Raw genomic sequence first — 7813 nt, 5'->3', positions numbered from 1 at the left:
TTGAGTGTGCAGAGGTTGTTAATTAATAATTTAAATTAATTATGGTCAAATTTCGACAACTGGACGACAACCTGTTTATTGAACTAGCTAACTAACTAACAATATAATGTAAAATAATGTCAGTCAGAAATTTCTGAAAATAGTCGCAATATACCTAAAGTGTAATAATAATAATAATTGATATTTGTGTTCCCTCGCAATACTTAAATTAATTACGTAACATATAACGTAAATTAAGCAGAAACGCTAAAAAGGTACAGCGATAAGGATAACTTGACTAATTATTAAATTTATTTATATTAAACGTATAATTAATTTCATTACTAAAATCACGCAAATTGTATTACGCTCGTTGCCTAGCAACCGCCGCAAAGACGCACAACGTACTTAGGCTTGCATTAATCTATCTATCTATAATCTATAATAATAATATATATAAACGCGAAAGGTCATTCATCACGAAATCTCCGAAACTATAACACCTACAAACTTGAAATTTGGCAGGTAGGCTCCTTATAGGAAGTAAACATCCGCTAAGAACGGATTTTACGAAACTCAACCCCTAAGGGGGTAAAACGGGGGTTGGAAGTTTGTATGAAAGTCCTCTGTTTTAGAAGTGAGAGACTTTAAATTTAAAATGTATGCTCTATAGATAATGACAAGGTGTCCAAATAATGTATCTTTAGAAATCAACTCCCTTTTGGGGTTAAAACGGGGTATGGTAGGTTAACTCACTCATCATTAAATCTCCGAAACTATAACACCTAAAAACTTAAAATTTGGTAGATAGGCTCCTTATAGGTCGTAAACATCCGCTAAGAATGAATTTTATGAAATTCGACCCCTAAGGGGATAAAACGGGGGTTGGAAGTCTGTATGAAAGTCCTATATGTTTGAAGTAAGAGACTTGAAATTTAAAACGTATGCTCTATAGATGGTAAGAAGGTGTTCAAATAATGTATCGTTAGAAATCAACTCCCTTTTGGGGTTAAAACGGGTGATGGTAGGTTGACTCACTCATCACGAAATCTCCGAAACTATAAAATCCTACAAACTTGAAGTTTGGCAGGTAGGCTCCTTATAGGACGTAGACATCCGCTAAGAATGGATTTTAGGAAACTCGACCCCTAAGGGGGTAAAACGGGGATTGGAAGTTTGTATGAAAGTCCTATGTTTTTGAAGTAAGAGACTTGAATTTAAAAGGTATGCTCTATATATAGTGAGAAGGTGTTCAAATAATGCTTCTTTAGAAATCAACTCCCTTTTAGTGTTAAAACGGGGTACGGTAAGTTGACTCACTCATCACGAAACCTCCGAAGCTATAACAACACAAACTTGAAATTAGGTTCCAAGTAGGTTCCTTATAGGGCATAAATATCCGCTGAGAACGGATTTTACAAAACTCGACCCCTAAGGGGATAAAACGGGGGTTGGAAGTTTGTATGAAAGTCCTATGTTATTAAGGTAAGAGATTTGCAATTTAAAATGTATGCTCTATAGATGGTGAGGAAGTGTCCAACTAATACATCGTAATCTATATATATAAAAGAGAAAGGTCACTGACTCACTCATCACGAGAACTCAAAAACTGCTGGATGCTCCATCCATCCAAGATGGACAAAGATGAAATTTGGCAGGGAGGTAGATTATAGTCAGTAGACGTCCGCTAAGAACGGATTTTGCGATATTCCACTGCTAAGGGGGTTTAATTGGGGTTGATAGTTTGTATGAAACATATACAGCAGCTATAAGTTCGCCTGAAAGGCTATTTATACTGCAGCCTGAAAATAAAACTAAAAATGTGGTGTATAGAGAGGTTATATAAAAATAACTATTAAATTATACTAAATTGTGCGTTTAAAAAAGTTACACAGAGTGATAAGCATTTCAAGTGACTGAAATAAAAAAAAAATTTGCGTTAAGCGGCTTAATAGTAATGCATATCTTTATAACCACGCGGACGTAGTCGCAGGCAACAGTTAGTGTATTATAAAACAAAGTCCCCAAAAGCGTATGTGATCGATTCCCTCAAAATCTACTGAACGGATTTTCATGCGGTTTCAACAATGGAGAGAGGGCTTCAAGAGGAAGGTTTACGGAACGGCTAAGCCGATTTCGATGAGAGTTTCACTGGAAGTTTACCGGGAAAACTTTGTGACAAACTGATTTAAACGCGGGCGAAGCCGCGGGCACAGCTAGTAAATTATATAAACCAAATTTTTGGTGCTCGGAAAACGTGTAAAATAGGAAAAGTGTTATATTTATTATTATTTAATACTTTATTGTCAATTTGAAATTACTTAAGGAAAGTAACAATATTCTAATTTAAAAAAGTGCATGGTGGTCTTATCTCTAAAGTACCTAGATGGCCGAGCTTAGCTGTGTTTTTAGTAAATCGTATTTTTTGGAAATCATATTTAAATACGAATTACATATTTATAAAAATATTTTTCGATTTTACTGACCATAATAAAAAATATGATCTGGTTATTTAAATAAAAAATAACGAGTGCAATTAGAAGCAAAAAAATAATCGACCTGGAGACATGGGGATTTGAATCGTGGTCTTCTCAGTCGTTTCCGACCGGCCGATTTCCCACCTGACCTATTACAACTTTATTGACAATTGCGGAATTTACCTTCGTATTTTAACGATATTGTAGCAATTTTTTCATTGCCTAAAAACAGGGGTAAAACGACATTTTCTAAAAACGAATCCTAGCTATATCGATTTATCGCCCCCAAAATCCCTTGCATACTAAATTCCATGAAAATCGTTGGAGCCGTTTTCGAGATTCAGATTATATATATATATATATATATATATATATATATATATATATATATATACACAAGAATTGCTTGTTTAATAGTATGAGATAGTGGTTTTTGTAATTAGTAGAAGGTATAAATTCTATACGAAACTTCAACAATCATACTATTGAATATTTAAAAATAACAATTCATTACTCATGAAACGAGAAAAAACCTTACAAGAGGATACTTACCCAAGCACATAAAATGACATTGAGTATTATTACAATTCACATCACAGCGTACACGAGTACATTTCCAGAAAACACGTTTAGAGGGTAGTGGAAAAATTCGAAGCTCGTTTTCTCGTAATTTTTATCAGGTACAGTTGTTCAAGTTAGACATTCATATTAATAAAATTGTAGTAAGTAAAGAAGTATATTCTTATACAATTAGTTACTTTTAACGCTATTTATTTTTTATTATTTCTCGCTTTGGTTGCAGAAAATTCATGCTCTTTAAAATTATTATTCTATAATTATATAACCATGTGTTGATGGCCTTATGTATGGTTGGCCTTAGCAATAGAATCTCTTTGGTTATTGTACCCTAAGGTTGCAATAATCTTCAAAATCTAAAGTATATCTAAAGTAAGAAAATGAAATAACTATAGAACGTATTATTATACATTATATATAACGTATTATTTCACATTCAGTGGTATTTTAAATTTAACCATAATATACTACAATTGAGTTTTCGCTACCCGAAATTGTGTATATTCTTGTATTATATATGTGTATATATATATAATTTTAGTATTGTATCAATAGAAAATAAAACTGAGATATAATCCACAAGGAGTTCGTTCGAAATAGGAATTGTGTTAATAGAATCAGGGCGCCAAGGGGCAGCTAGCGAATAAGCACACAGTCCCGCGGCCAGCCACGCGTAAATTGCTGCTCCAATTCATAAGACATCACGGAAATGCTGTGAGTAATACATATTATTTCTTTTTCTTCTTCTTCGGGCTATTTCTATTTTCAATTATAAAAAGGGGCAAACTTGTAACATTGATTGAACATACGCATACACGTATATACACATATACATATGGAATGGATATTTGTATTATTTGTGTTTTCGGTTTGGATGTGTGTCCTTGTGGGTCTCCCCACCGTGCTCCGCTGTCGATCTCGGTTGTTATAATGTACTTCTCATAAGTGTGTGTGTGCAATTCACACACGACAGAAATGAAACTTTGAAAAGTCACAAGAAAATAGGCCGTTGCGATTTGTTCTATCGACGATGATCACGATCTATGTGTTTTTTTCTTTATCGTGACGCATTTTCGTTTCATCGAATTTCAAATCACAACGATTCTAAAAAGTTTCACTTATTTTTATTTCTTTTTAATAACCATGCTATATAAGTAACTAAGCCTATAAACATAAATAAATAAATATAAGTAGACAAGACAATTTTAAAGCAGCGCCATCTATGACATTTTTCTTGAGATGTGAAATGTAAAGAAGAAACGGGTAAATAAATGTTATTTTAAAAGGTATAATCGTAGGTATTTTCGGTGCTGTATAGCATTCACGCAGACGACGTCGCGGGCAGCAGCTAGTTTACCATAAAACACAACAAACATAAGAAAACATCAGATACACAAAAAAAAAAAAAAAAAATTTATCAAATTTTCCATTTGACGTGATGGTATATTGCGGGTTAGCAGATTACACGATTAGCGAATAAGCTAATCGCCAGCGTCGTGGCCGCAAGTGATTCTCTAAATATTTGGTCGGAGGCGAGTCGTTTATTACATTTCCTCGGACGGCGTTTCTACCTGCACAATTTAATTGCGCTCTCCACCTGTGCTCAAATTCCTTTATCCTATATATAGAAGCGGTCTTCTTCAAACGAAGCCTTCATTCATTCACATGATGGAATAATTTCAACCCATGTCCTTTGACTTTTTACCTTTTACATGATTTTTAATTTCTGGCATTTCAACTTCCTGGCTTTTTAAGTGGATCTTAACAATGTTTCAATTTTCAAATTTACAAATTTTCTAAAATTTTTTATTACTCTATAAGAAGAAAACAGTTTGAGAAGAAATTTTTACTACAAAATTTAAAAGGACTTAATGTACAAGTAAGGGTTACTGATCTTAAATATTTGATGATAACAAGAACTCCAATTATACCAAATTAAACAATATATACACTTGTGAATGGAACAATTATAGGTAAGTTCTACAAAAAGTTTCAGTACGGGCCGCTACGACACGTAATAGGACGGAAAGTTTGGTTATTAGAGGGATTTTTGGTATCGAATCATTACTGACTAACTAGGATTAATTGCGTCCATTAGTTTACTCCAATACTTCCTGAATTTCCTTTTGTTTTTCATAGCAAAGTTTTAATGGAATCATTTTTCATATTATTTTGTTTAACCGACGTCAAAAAAGGAGGGGGTTACTCAATTTGACCGTATGTATATATATTTTTCTATGTATGATAACTTCGTCGTTTATCAACCGATTTTGATAATAGTTTTTGTTGGAAAGGAGATATCCTAAGTGTGATACCATGATAAGAAAACCAGGATCTGATGATGGAATCTCAGAAAAATCGAGGGAAACTCTCGCAAATCGTAGTGGCGTCTAGTGCGTTTGTTAATTTATTCGTCTACTTACGCTGTATTACTTGTCGATGTACTTGAAGTCGGTTTTTTTCGTTTGCGAGTAAACACAATTATTTTCATTTTTTGATGTTCGATGACGCTAAATAGATCTTATCGTTGATTTTATTTGTTAACTGAATCTTTAATATCTGGTCTACAATCTATTTACTGAAAGCCACTGCTGAGGTTTTTGCTAAATAATCGAAGTAACCTGCTCTGTATTAGTTTTCATTACATCAAAGCCACAAAACGATAATATAAATGATTAAAAATTAGTTTTTTGTCTTCTGCCTTGTACTAATATCTTATTTGGTAATTATTCTAGTTTTATTTCCCTCATAGAAAAACGTTTTTATTAACTACCAACTTGAGTAGTTCTACATTCTATCGTCCCTGTTTTTAAATTGAACAATAAAATTTAGGCACCCCTGAAGTTATATCAGTCTGTTTTGAAACAAAATTGCCCATTTAGTTCAAAGAATCAAGAGTTAGTCAACAAACACTATTTTTTTATTTTATTTTTTATGACATACGGGATATCTAATGACCCCAAATAGAGAGCTGTCCAAGAGCTGGCAGCTACTTCGGACAAAGAATTAGTCTAGCTATTCAAAGGGGGAACGCTGCCAGTATCTTCGGAACCTTGCCTAAAGGGACTCCTTTTAATAATATTTTGTAGTTATTATATATATATATATATATATATATATATATATATATATATATACTTAAGGTTTTTTAGTTTAATGTAATTTATCTAATTATTATTATATCACACCTTTTTTTTATTATTCTTATTGTTCATGAATAGTTACGATTATCTTTTTTATTTATTAATTATTTTGTGAGTTATTGCACCCAAAATTAAACTAAAATATACGACAAAATTTCAGATAAGAGAAACGTATTTATTGGAATATTTAACTAGAACCTAAGAAATAATGAATTGTTGCAAGTGCGCTCAAGTTTAATAAAAAATAAAAACTTTCTTTCTAAGACAATTATGAATTAGTATTAAAACAACGTTTTACGATAGACTATGGATTTTGGTTTCATCGCTATTATAGATAAAACTTATATAACGTTTGTATACCTTTTCAATTCCTTAAATAATGATCATCAATGAATTATAATTACAATTTTAATATCGCTTTGTTATTTTTATACTACTTCGTGCTATCTTATATCAACGTTTTGTTTTGTGAAACGATACGACGAGATTAGAATTATCTTCATTATAAAATTCAACTTAATTTCTATATACATAAATATGAAAATTCTTATCATAACATACATCTAATAAAAATCATCACAATTATATTATTTCACAGTGTATTTGATAAAACCAGTGTAAGTAAATTTAAACAACATTAAATACCTTCCAGAAGACACATTCGTTCGAAAAATATAAGTGTTATTACAGTTCTATAACTAGTTAATAGACTATAATTAGTTATAAACAAAGTTAGTCAAATTTTGATTACTTCACGAAACCTAAAACATCAAACATATCATGCCATTAACTGAACAAACAATTGAAGTATAAATACAGACTAATTGTAACTGTAACAATGCTGAATAGTTCACAAATGAAATTTAACTAAATTGCTGGCTGAATCAACAAACATTGAGGATGCAACAATCTAGAACGCTTCAACGACTTCAACAGACGACATCCAGTTAACTTAAGTATCTGAATTTTACACTATTCCCCTCGAAATACGTGAAAGGAAATCAATTTGCCCTGGCAATATTAAGCTGCCTCGAATAGAACCTAAATAAGGAACGGGGCGAAAACGGAGGTTTTAATATTTTTGTCGAGGTTCCTCTCTTTGCTCGGCGAAGACGCAGCACGGTAATCAGGAAAATTATTTACTTACGGCGACGAGCCTTGATGCACAAAATACTTAGGGTTGCTATTTTTATTTTTTGATTTCAAAATAGCTTGATTTTAACATCCCTTACTGTTAATTCGGAGATATTAACTTATATTGGGGATTAGGAGTAGATAATAAAATTTGATATCTTGGTAATAATAGAGTTGACACACAGAAAAGTTTAATTATAAAATTTGCAGCCACTTTTTCTTTTTCATATTTGATAAAAAGATATTTTCAAGACTAAATTTAAGTAGACGATGATTAATAGATTTTGATTTTATTAGTCGGTAAGATTTAATTAGTTAAATATTATTGATATAAAATAATATTGAGATCCTTCTGGGGTTTTCCTTCGACACGCCTAACACGCAGACGTCGACGTGGTTGCACTTCCGCGATCCTACTAGCGGTTAAATTGAGACACCTATCAAGTTGTCTATATATTCAAACTATACGGCCGTTTCAGTTTTCATAATTTAAATTTCATATAT

This window comes from Melitaea cinxia, chromosome 4, assembly GCF_905220565.1.
Source record: "Melitaea cinxia chromosome 4, ilMelCinx1.1, whole genome shotgun sequence".
Taxonomy (NCBI): Eukaryota; Metazoa; Arthropoda; class Insecta; order Lepidoptera; family Nymphalidae; genus Melitaea; species Melitaea cinxia.
Note: the sequence above shows the minus strand (reverse complement) of the source record.